We start from the raw sequence: 13,104 nt of genomic DNA, 5'->3' as shown, positions 1-13,104 counted from the left end.
AATTATTATATTTTCCATCTAAAGCATTTTACCTTTATGTAAACTTAGGGAAAGTTATTTGTTATAATATGGCGTACACATCTTCATCATGGGTGGAAACATCCTAAGTAAGCAAATAAGGAGCTTTAGTTAAATAGTACATGACGTTTTTATATAGTACTCTGTAATAGTCTATAGTTTGTTTTGTTCGTATATTTTAAATTGTTCTGCCTTGGATATTGCAAAAAATAATGGCACAGAGTAAGGTGCAACTGAAATTCAAAGATTTTTAAGAGCTAAAATATAAAACATTACAATAAGGGGCAGGATCATTACTATCTCGGAGGGAAGGGGACCAAAATTGTATGCCCGTAATTTTTATTATATATTTAGATATCTCTTATCTCTATTATATGAAGAAAAACAAATTCTTAATAATTATTTTCTTAAAAATAATATATTTCTCAATTGTTATTTAAAAATAATTATTTATATTGTCAAAAAATATAATTCTATCAATTGGGCTATTTATGGGCAACAGTACGAAAGTAATACGACTCTTAGTTTTCTCACTGACAACATTTCTTCAAATGCCACAGGATTATGTACGACAAGAAAGCCCCCCATAAGGTCAGGGAACTATCAATTTAATGTGACAAATCCTTTAGTTTTGAATAGCCATGAAGGTTGTTAATAAGCACAAAATCAGTGGAGAGTTAGAGATGGAGCAGACCAGAAGAACTGTTATGTACCAATTTCGTCGGATGTGATTAACTCTGCATGAGATTATCAAGTGGCTCAAGTACATAAGTATTATAAATATATAATTATAATTAAATTAGTAGCTACTTTAGACATATAAATGTCAATTTTAAATGCCAACTACGGGTTTTTCTTCTTTGATTTGGAAAGGAATATCTTGTGCATGGTTCTTTGTTCAAAACTAAGTAATTTCGATACAATATTTATTTCCATTTCATTTCAAACTTGATCCCAAAATAATGCTACTGGTACGGGTTCTTCAGTTAGGTAATGTAGTATCATTGGACCTAGTTTATCGTCTATTATTATTGTTATTATGTGTATATATTTAATTTATTTTGTTATATACGCATTATATGGGGGTAATCAGTCTTTGTATTTTTAATTTATGATTGATGATGTAAAGGGGTTGGTTTAATGTTGATTTGAAATAGAAGCAGTTTCTTGAAGCTGACAAGATAATAAGTAAAGTAGAAATCGTGGTCATCTCAACATGTGAAATTGCCAGCTGCTCAATTAAAGAAAAATGTGGAAATATGGGGAATTATATGGGATGCAAAAGGGTCATCTTATTGAAACTGGGCATTCCTTAACAAGAATGTGATTGACCAATGACCAGTGACCAATTGACCAATGGGATACTTCCATCTTCAAAAGAGGAGAATTAAAAGGCAAAAAATGTTTTTAAAACGCAATTTGAACAAACACTACTGTTTTATGTCCGGCAGAACTTGTCTGCTGATGCACCTCGTTAGTATCGCCACTAAACTTAATATGACTATAAACAATAATTATAACTAACAAATGGAATCGATGTAGCTCTTGGACAGCACGCTTGGGAGAATTTATTCCCTTGAACTCAATTTGCGTAAGTTTACTCCTCGGTCATTTTCTAGAGAAAGAAATATAAGTTTAATGTATATGGACTTCACACAATATGCCTAGGTTAAATGAAGTAATTTTAATATTATAATGTTTACTTTTATCAGTGCAACTCCATCTAACCAATTAAAGGAACATTAAAACATTAAAAAAATGTGAACTAAAAACATTATGAAATATGAAAAATCTAAGGTAAGAGTAAATTTTATATCACAAGAAAATAATGCTGCAAAGTAATATGAATTTATCGACAGAATTTCCATTTCCTCATACTGTTTGAAAATTTCATATACATCAACCCGTATCTTTAGAATAATTGCTAATGACGTCATGTGTCCCTCAAAATTGTGGTCGTGTATCATATTGTAGATATATATCAATGTGAGAGTAATCGGATACATATATTTGTTTATCCCTTCATATTAGAAAAAGTTCCCAAAAAATTTACGTTTTGATAATGGATCAATCTTGAAGCTAAGAGATTCCACAGCAAAATTCTTACTTAAATGCAATGAAAAAAGATTTGGCAACAACATCAATCAGAAAATAGATAATAATTAATTATAAAATTTAGATTATTATATACAGCATCCCAAACAGAACTTAATAACTTCTACGTTTTTAGCAAAGTATAATTTGGGATAAAATTCTCTATCAAAACTATTAAACCACATCCAGTTATGATCCTTTGTGTTATGTATGACAATACCTGGATAAATAGATGATTAATTAGTCTCTTATACTCCTTGCCGAATTGATGAGGGGCCCAGGAGCATGGGATGTACCGTGGAATTATGGACCATTGTCAGAATGAACACTTTTAGGAAACCCAAACCTCGTAAACCCTGCGAACATTTGTTTCAGCGTAGCGTGTGTATTTTTATTGTGCATGTCGCTGTTTCGATCCACTTTAAACCAGCATCTACCATAACCAGTACGTCCTTCCCATTTATCTTGTTGTAGTCCACGGGAATATGCTCCCATTCACGTACCAGAGAGAAGCGAACAAGTCAAGACGGTGGAGCATCATGACACATCTTACTTGGATGGACAAACCCCCCAATGTTCTCATCGATTCCCGGCCAAAATAGTCTACTCCTTGCTATGCCTTTCATTCTTAAAACACCAAAGAGATTACATGGAGTTCCTGGAGGAAAATACTTTTTAATATTTGCGGGACTACTTGGCTAACAACCTAAATCAGTAAGTAAATCGAAACGGATATTGCATTCCATTTCCTCAAGAACGCTTCATCTTCTACATCATTCAAAGTTCCAAACTTTGCTATAACCAAAGATAGCATTTAATCCCGAATTATCTGTTGAATAAGTTCATGTTCGTCTATGCCTGACGACACAAGCGAATTGCATATCAGTGCATCGTTGCATCATCACCAATAGATGATTTGTCCAAAGGAGAGAGACTCAGCGTGAGTAATAGATGCCCCTTTTATATTGTATGATATATTATAATCGAACTAATCATATCAGGACCAGAGACTAACCCATACGACAACACGCTATATTTAAATAACCCTAAATTTATTTTAATTATTAAAAAATTTTTTATAGAAGCTTGTTCCAATTTGTACATCGTGTGAAGTCAAGTTTGGAGAAATAACGAGCTCCAGAGAAACCAGTGAATAATTCATTTGGGCGAGGCAACGGATACAGTTCTTATTAATGGTAAGTCAGACAGTCTGAGTAGAATAAGTACAAATGCGTACCGTATTATCGGGTTTCATTACAGTTACGATGGGTGAGGCCAATTCCAAAGTATGTACCTTATATATATATATATATATATACATAACAAGGATCAAATGATTACAAGAAAAGAAGAAATGGGGAAAAGAAAAAGATTCCTTGACCATACACCACATGTTGATTTAATGAAGGTCTCATAAGCATATGTGCGTGTAGGTAAGCAAACATGCGACATATTCATTTAATTCCAAACGACTCTCCAATTTGATAAAAGCAAAGTATGTAATTGATGACAACAATATATGTTGTCATCATCATCAACAAAAATACGTCAATCCATCATCAATAGAAATATACATCAATTGACGAACTGGATATTGGAACTCCCCACCTGTAATTGACAACTCAATTATCTATACTTTTGGAAAACAGGACTTTGGAATTAATTGATAACTTACATGACTTCACCTTCACAACATAATCTTGTAATTCCACACATACTATTGAATATTGATTGATACATTTGATATATTATTGAAACTCTGATTTTTATGATATGATATTAGATGTATAAGTAAAATAACTCGTGTGTAACTAAGATCTAATAAACGTTCTTTCTAAAACTTATAAAAGTGTAGTTCATCTTATTCTTCAAGGTCCAAATCCACATTGATTAAGTAAGAATTATTTAATTATTTTCCTTTCGCAAATGTTCACTCCGGCCAATTTGCTTTTGTAAAAAAAAGTCGCTACAAATGTTGCGCAGTGGGTAGGATTTGAGGTAAGTACTTTTAAATAAGCAAATAAAAACATAAAATTAACCTTTAAAAGAAGTCAATTTTTGAAAGAATTATAATAAATGATCTAAAAATAAATTATAATTATTAATCACTCTAGTAGAATTTACAAAAACATATCATAGAGTAAGATATTGTATGAACCTCTTAATGTACTAATTATTACTATTTTTTTGTCTCTCATATTAATAATTATCCAGAAAGGAATACAACAATAACCCTGCATTTAATGCAACTAGCAATGCAACTACTATGCTAATTCCCTTCCCACCTACAAAACCAAATTAATTGACATTAAAAATCTCAAAAGTGATAGTGCACCGACAAGCAAATGGCTGGAAGAGTTATGGCTATAATCAGGTCTCTAGCTTTGACTGCAGTATTTAAGGCTCAAGGTATTATAGAGAATATGGTCCAAAGCTTAATTAAGAAATGGAATCCATTGGAGAGAATAACGACATTGGAAGAGTTTTGGACAAACTCAACGTCAACTAAACAAGATTGGGAAGTAGTCTCTCATCGAACTTGAGAGTATAACTCAAATGTATTTTACTGTATGTAAAATCCTTTTGACAGCGGTATAACAGAGCAAAAATACGAGGGAGGAACCAATTGAAGTTGATTCAATATTTCCATCTCAACCAGTAACCTGGTTCTTTAACCTCAAAATCAAAGACGCCAAAAAACAACTTGAATTCTTCATCCACTTTCTACTCATACAACATCAGAATGTAGGGTGAATCAACAGAAGAGAGCGGATGAAAAAGAATCCCCAAAACCTAAGAAATATCTAGGGTAAAAGGGTGGAAAAATATTATGGGTTTTAAGTTTAATATTTGAGGACACTTTCAAGAATGACCCATCGATATAAAAAAAAATAATATCGGTCAAGCAAACTCCCTCAACATAGAACCAGCGATTGGAAGTTTATTTTTTTATTGTGATACAACTTAATTATGTAATTTGTCATTTCCCCCAAAAAAAAAATCTCTAATTCTTAAGTAATTCAAGTTTGTCAAATTTCAGCAAATGAATTTTACCTGTTTATAAAATATAGATACTCCGTCCCAGTCCTTTTTTGTCCTAAAATTTTAAAGTACTGTTTCTTCTATATTTTTTTAATCCAAGAGAGTGTACCTTTTAAAGTTCGATGCTTTACTGTCTCGAGTCTAAATTTGCAGCTACGTTGATGGTACGAGGCGGAATTTCGATTCAAGGTTTAAAGCTTCCCTTAGTTTTTCTTCAAAATAGTGTTCCGATGAACCAAGAAAGCTACATAAAGGGAATTTTGGAGCCCGTTGTACTTCCTTGGTATAAATCCCGGAAATAAAAAAGCAACAACTTATTTTTCAGTATGATGGAGCCTTTGTGCATACCCAAAGACAAACTATGAGTCTAATAAGACATTTTGGCCTCCTACAGGCCAAGATATTAATTCCCTCGATTGTTTCATTTAGGGTTACCTAGAGTGGAGGTAAGAACAATACGACATACAAATATTAAATTTCTTAAAAACACCATTGAGCTGGAATTGGACGCATTACTTGAATCCTTAGTTCGTAAATCCTGTCAATCATTTTCAAAAAGACTCCAAGCAGTAATCAACAAGGGAGGTGGCTTTAGCTCAATACTCATATTGTTACAAAAATGAATTAGAATTAGTGAGTTTATTTTATTAAATCTTTATTATAGAAAAACGATAAATTCATTATTCGATAACCATTCCAGTTATTTCTTGAATAAAGTCTAGATGTGATGATACACGTGCATATCCATTTACACCTCCTACACATTTTCCATTTGTCACAAATTGGTTGACTCCAATTTGCATATATACTTTCCATCTTCCATTTCATAGTTAAGAGGGCCACCGCTGTCACCAAAGCAGACAGCCTTTCCTTGATTTGCATCAGTACAGATAATATTTTTGCAAAACCGCATTTAATAATTGTTATATTTTTAGCAAAATATAATCCGGGATAATTGACATAATCTGGGTCTAAAATATTAACACCCCATCCTGTTATGGTCGTTGATTCGCCAACAAAGGTCTTATTAACATCTGCACGTGTTGGTAAGCAAACGGGTCGGACATATTTGTTTAAATCCAAAGGACTTTCCAATTTGATTAAAGCAAAGTCTCCAGTTGATGATGTGTGAATTTTGGAACTTTTTCGGATTTGCATATTTGGCTCATCTGCAATAGATCCCCATTTGCTATGAGCCCCAACACGAACTGTAGCCACACCATCAGAACCAATACAATGCTTAGCAGTTATAATCCAATTTTCATCCAAAACAGACCCAGTACAATAACCAAAGGTAGATACGAAAGCTAGCCATGGAAATTGATTCCTTGCTGCTTCCTGTCCTCCAATGACTCTTGAATCCACCGAAGGTTTGTTTTCCAACCCACAAATATCTGGATATTTGGGATTAGCAAAAGTAGACGCAATAATAGCCAGGAATACTAATGTCTTCATGATCACGTAAATGGATGTGATATAAGTTTACTCTCACTTATTTTAGAATATATATATGTACAAAATTGATTACATTTGATACGTCAATTGACGAAACTGACATTGCAACTCCCACATCTAATTGCTAAGTCAATTAAATCAACCTTTGCAAAACAGGACTTTGGAATTAATTGACAACTTTATTGACTTGACTGTCACAGCCTAATCATGTTATTCCTCACATCCTTTTGAATATTAATTGAACACAAACATTATGAACTTCAATAGAATTTTACTCAGCTCAGCCAATCAGAATTCAAATCCAAACAAATTAAATTCCGATGAACATGATATATCTAGAACAATCTTGATGCTACATTTTTTAAAAAGTAGATAGCCATATTTACTTATATTGTGTATCAGAAAAAATTTTAAACTTATTTTGGAACTGTCAATAAAAACCCTCCAATCCCGTGAATCATATCCTGGTGGTCCCATAAAATTAAATAACCCCTCTTCATCAGTACATGAAACACACTGGCCATAAGAATGGAAGTACTTACACAGTTCTGCGTCCCTAATACGATAAGATGGGACACATGTGCAGGGTTTCATTATTCGATTTTCTTTCAGTCTTAAAGACAAAAGTTCCACAGACTATTTTGGTAGATAAATATCTCAAGCCAAGTCATTTAACGGAGACTGAGTAAACAGAACATGTTTGTCACAATCTTCATCAGATGGCTGAAACATATATGTAGTGTCTTCTTCATCACTGGGAGCAACTGAGCAGTGATCCGCTATATTCATTTTTGAAATTAAATATAGATAGTGATAATGCCATACTACGTGATCGAATGATCGAATAGCTGAAGGGATACTTTATTTTTATTCCTTAATTTCTATTGTTGATTTGTTTGTTTTTTTCAGAATATATTTATTTTTTATATATTATTTAATATTTTTAAGCTTTATATTTTTGATAAAAGGCTATGTAATGTTGTTTAAATCCTTGATATTAATAATTGAAGTATCAAGCCGATCGTACACTTATATCTTCTTATTTTTGATACTCCCAATCGTTTATTTTCTTGCTTAGAGCTTGATAGTAAAGATAATAAATTAAAAACTAGTTGTAAGTTTATTTTTTCACATTAGCGTTTCATGTTAAGAAAAAATAATATTCACTTATTCTTCATATATAATTGATTTCTTCCATATAATGATTGTTTTTTTACTATTATAAAACTATACCTAATAGTAAAGTAATGTTGTATATCTCCTACCCACAGAAAAAGTGCCAAATATTCACAAATGATCAGATGCAGTTGTTCAAACTTACAACTACACGGCAATTAATAGTAATAGTTGTCTACCGTATTATATTCATAAACATAGGTAGATGTTCACTTATTTTTTAATTTTTCATACGTACAAGAGTATAGAATGAAAATAAAATGTAATTCTCCATTATTATATAGTGCCAGGCCCAGTTTGCAAGTAGAAAGTCTTACATTTTGAGTTAGATTCCTTATAATCATAGAGCAAAATACAAGTGAAGGCTAGCATTTTCCACACATATGTGACGTCATCAAAATAGGATACTTACTTTTGTCAAATTATAAAAGTCGTGAGCGACACACCTTTATAACACAGTACCTTGGGAAAAACCGAACATGTTTAAGACCTTTATGTTGTGGGTAAAGGAAACCCTTGGACAACTATTTGTGGAACGTCTTGGAGAGACAGAGAGTCCAATAAAAGAGCAAATAACACTGTTGAGTCTTTCTTTACCTAGCCATTAAAAATTAAGGGGATACAATCTCAATTATTGGGTGAAAAACATTCAGCTCAGATCATGGTCCTAACACTTTGTGGTGTCTGACGGTATCAAGATACCTCCCTTCTTCTTCAAGACCAACAAGAAAGTCCCCACGGACGTCCACTACAAGGTCCTCATGTACCATGTCTTGTCATGGTTGAAGAGAGCGTTACCCAGGTACAACTATGCGTTTACCCATGACGGAAACCGGCACAAACGTCCAAAAACATGGATGTCTTCTGTTCTTTCTCCTCGCCCCACGTGAACTCCCTGGACTTGACTGTTTGGAACATCTTGGAGTAAAAGACGAACAAGAATTTTTACCTGAATGTTGATGCCCTGAAGGGAGTTGTACAAGGAGGATTGGAACAACTTGTCCTTTTACTTTTTTAAGGTCGGCTATGCTTCTGTTCATCTCTTGAGAATGGAGGGGGACATATTTTAGTATAAAATAAATATATGTTTAAGTGAAAAAAGTATTTCAAATTTTCTCATTTTTGAGTCCTCACCCTGTACAGAGACTATAACTACGTTATTTCAGATATTTTAGTTACTATAAAAGACCGATAAGGAGCAGTCCTAGTACTTAAATTTTGTAGTAGGATCCGACTGAATATTTAGAAGTGAAAACGTATTTAAAATTTTTTGAGCTCTCGTCCTGTATATGTTAACTCAAGTTTTGGATCTTCATTCTGTACTTCTGACACATCAACAGACAGATAAACAAAAGAAGATTGCTGATATAATCAGAATTGTATCTTTTGAAAAATTTTGAAGACATTTTTTTTTTTTTTAATTCCTTAAACTGAGGATTTAAAATGTGATACGTGTGGGGTTATTGGATTAAACTGTTCTCTAAAGTTTATTTTTAATTCCTTAATTAAAAGTCTTTTGTTTAATACTATTTCTACCTATCTACTTTTAGAGGTTGAATTAATTAGATATTTGTTTTAAAGTTCCAAATTGTATATTTGTATGGGTAAGAAGAAAATATTTGGATTATACCATAAAATAATACACTTTTAATTAATTATATACAATTATAAGGGTGGGCTGCAGTAGCTGTCGGTCCCTTAAATTAAGGAATTTTTGCTTTTTACTAGAAAATTTAATATATGATTTTTTTTCAAAAAATTTAACATTCGAAATTTAACTAAATTTTTCAGTTTAAAAAAAAAAAGTTTCTGTGAATAAATATAGATATTTGAAATATTTTCCTTTAAAATATAAAAAAATTTATCAATATTTGAAATTAAAAAATAATATATATATATACAGGGAGCGGGGATCAAATTGTCGCCAAAATATTTTTCTACAAAAAACAACACAAAATATACATTTTTTAACTTTTTTATTGAAAATCAAAACTATGACGAGCATACAGGTATAGAGTACCCATTCATTCGATATAATCACCGTTGGCATCAATAACGGCCTCAATACGGCCTCTGAACCAGCTGCAGGCTCTTCTAACCATCTCATTGTCCATGTTGTCGAATACCTCCTTCATGGAGTCCTTCAGGTTAGCTTTGGTGCTATGGGGATGTCTGTTGGTATGTGTCTCGACATAGCCCCAGACAAAATAGTCCAAAGAATTAAGGTCGGGAGAGTTAGGAAGCCACAAGTCCTTGGCTATGAGGTCATAACAGTTCTCAGTTAACCACTGCATGGAGATTTTGCCACGCCCAGGGCCTGTCTCCGGTCACCCCTTGGATCCAGGGCCGAACCACCTTCTCCATAACATCCAGGTAGACCTCTGTATTGACCTTTAGACCCATTTCAAACATGTGGGGAGGCATAACATGACCTTCACTGCTGACCATTCCAAACACCATGCCCATTGCAGGGAACTTGGTCTTCATTTCGTTCCTCGCATGGCTGGTGCAGGTGGCTATCCACCTGTTGTTCTGCTTGTTGACGTTCTGATCTTGACAGAAATTCTTTTCATCAGAGAAAAACCCCAGCATCCTGGGCTGCTTTGGGTGTTTTAGCTTGTTGAGCAATTTTGTTGACTTCATCAGCCTGTTGTCCTTTGCCTTCTGGGTCAAGATCTGGCCCACCCACTACGGCGGACCTCGAAAGCTCCTCGTTCCACTTATAGCTCTTTATCTCCTCATATGATGACGGCATGATGCTAACTGAACTACGTATCGTCAGCTGACGAGAATAGCTTTCCTATCTGGTTACTGGTTTTTTATTTGATAATGTCATCTTCAAGTTATCAAGGTTTAAAGTAGGCGACAATTTGATCCCCGCTCCCTGTATATATTTGAACTTAAAAAAAAAAATCTATTTTTCCAAACAGTTGTTGATTTTTGAAATTTTTTCCAAGAAATTTCAATTTTTGTAGATAGCTGTGGATTTTTGAAATGTTTGCTTAAAAATTTAATTTTGTGGGCAGGGCTATAGATTTCTGAATTTTTTTTCTAAAAGCTGTGGACTTTTGAATTATTTTCGAACAAACTTAGTAGATAATTTTTTTTCAAAAATTTAATATATAAATTTTTGCAAAGAATTTTTAATTTTTTTCCAAAAAAATACAAAAACCACGGCTTTACCCAAAATATAATCCAGCAGACACCCCTGCATAAAGAAAAAATATGTTTATATATCCAGCTATAGAGCGTTTTTATGTGACGTCATCATTGTTGATGTTGACTATTGCAGGCGTCCTTCTTCCTCCAAATGTCCCAAAACATTTGTTTTTGAGATAGTTACATTTTTATCAACCAATTTTTAAACCGTGTTTTGTTTCTAAAATGATTACTGCACCTTTTGGGTGCATGTGGAGCGGAAGGCCTGCAGTGTCTGTCGTCATAACACCGAGCCCCTCAAAGCCACTATCAGTCAACACTGACACGCCATGATAGAACACTATAGATGAAGCGGTTGCCAGACCTTTTGCCGCCCCCTGGAAGCCACCAATGGTGTTAAGTGCGGCTACATTAATGATTAACAGACCTTCGACAAGACACATCTGTTTATAATATTAATTTTGTTGAAATTCTTTGTTAATTAATAATTTATATCTTGTGGAAGCTTAAAATTCAAAGTGCTCAGATATTAATGTACCCTACCTTTTTATAGACCAACATTATATTCTGGCCGGTAATAATATGGCCTCTATACCTTTGATATGTCAGCCTGCTCTACTTTTCTTTCTGTCCAGGCCAGTGCCTGGCGGACTTGGGTATCGAATATCAAAACTCTCAATTCTTTCGTTGATGAGTATTGGAACTATATGACCCCAATTATTATCCCTGTCATAGCTTCCGTATGTCCATTGATGCAATTATCAACGTCTATGGAGTCTGCATTGAAGGTTTTTAAAGGGATTTAATACATCTGCCATCATCTGTACAAAGCTTAGTTAATGTAGCTTCCCGTGTTTCCGTAATAAAACTCGTTAAAATTCCGGATTCAAAGAGTCTATTTTTCAATTAAGAATTTGTTAAGTATAAAAATACTAAAAAAGTTACATAAAAAGTCTCTCAGGATCATTTCACACGAAAGTTTACTCAATATGGCCTGGAAATTGAGAGCTACTCATTTCCTTGAGTTTTGTTCTAGGTTACTTTTGTGTTGACGTACCATATATCCGATTACATTACTAGTAGATACATTCATACAAATAAGCAAGTATACCTTTCCTCAAAAAATTACAAATACAAAAAAGTAAATGACCTATTTAAGTAATCGAATTATACTTCTTTTTTTTTGTTTTATTATTTTTGCACAATTTATTTAATGACAAACTACTTTTGGATGACAAAAAAAAAAACTTTAATTAAATTCCTTTTTTATCTACATAGGCGTCTACCAAACAGTGTAAAGTATTCATTCTCCTGCCTCTAATTTTAAGTGATTTGCAAGAATTTATAATTGAAAGTCCTCGTTGGACTCAGAGTAGAATTGGTGATCGGCATCGCTGTAATTATTAGCAATGTCCTTCCCGCTTTTGACAGCTGATTGTGGCTTATGTAATGAGGGGTTTGGCAGCTAAGTTGCTCTTTTGCTAAACATTTTTCAAATTGTCTCGGGTTACCATGTTTACTTTTAGTTTCTTTTTTTAACATACCCAAAATAAAAGCGATTTTTAATGTATAAATATTTAACTTTTTAAACGAAGGGTTAATTGTATGATTTGAATAATTAATGTCCTTGTTGGGACGGGTCATTGATATGTTCACGCCCAAGTATCTACCAAATAATAATATTTCCTATTTTTGGAGTATATCTTCAAACTGTGTATTAAATTTGGTAAGGTGAACACGAACTCTAACAGGTTCATAAGGGAACATCCCCGACATTTTGTGTAGCCTTCTAAAGTAATTATTTGACTCCAAACATTAATCTCTATTTCACTGTATGGAAATGTTTATGCATCTCATGAAATAGTAAAGTTAGCTCTTAGTGAGTTTGCGTTATATAACTAACAAGTCATTCTAATTTTACAAATATCAGATGTTACATTCTGATATCCTATATGCTTTTGTTTTCGTATGTTTTAATATTTTATTTTTAACTTTTCTACAGGATAATTTTACTTGTTTTAAATAAGGCCATTCGGGATGGAATATATAACTTCATTATCAACAGTTTTTCAGTTCAGGTCAGATGACCATAGTCGGCTTCGAAGAGTCAATCTTTAGGTTTTGAAGATCCCCCCCCCCCTCAATCATTACGACAAAACA

The 13,104-nt window shown here is 33.2% G+C and overlaps 1 long non-coding RNA gene and 1 pseudogene across 3 annotated transcripts; one reads left to right on the top strand and one right to left on the bottom strand.

The window, feature by feature from the left end:
- The first annotated feature begins 1,147 nt into the window (after positions 1 to 1,147).
- LOC139906447 (uncharacterized) lies at positions 1,148 to 4,363 on the top strand. 2 transcript variants are annotated; one of them, XR_011781983.1, is made up of 3 exons: positions 1,148 to 1,609; positions 1,731 to 3,308; positions 3,373 to 4,363. It is a non-coding gene; the product is annotated as an uncharacterized lncRNA (long non-coding RNA). The 2 variants fall into 2 exon arrangements; XR_011781984.1 differs by having other exon boundaries at positions 1,246 to 3,052; positions 3,195 to 3,308.
- Positions 4,364 to 5,778: 1,415 nt separating this feature from the next.
- LOC121125458 (chymotrypsin BI-like) lies at positions 5,779 to 6,646 on the bottom strand (annotated as a pseudogene). Its single transcript, XR_005866661.2, has one exon. The product of XR_005866661.2 is annotated as a chymotrypsin BI-like (transcript).
- Positions 6,647 to 13,104: the final 6,458 nt, after the last annotated feature.

Source organism: Lepeophtheirus salmonis, chromosome 10 (genome assembly GCF_016086655.4).
Source record: "Lepeophtheirus salmonis chromosome 10, UVic_Lsal_1.4, whole genome shotgun sequence".
NCBI classification, from domain to species: domain Eukaryota; kingdom Metazoa; phylum Arthropoda; class Copepoda; order Siphonostomatoida; family Caligidae; genus Lepeophtheirus; species Lepeophtheirus salmonis.
Note: the sequence above shows the minus strand (reverse complement) of the source record. Positions and strands in the feature narration are given on the sequence as shown.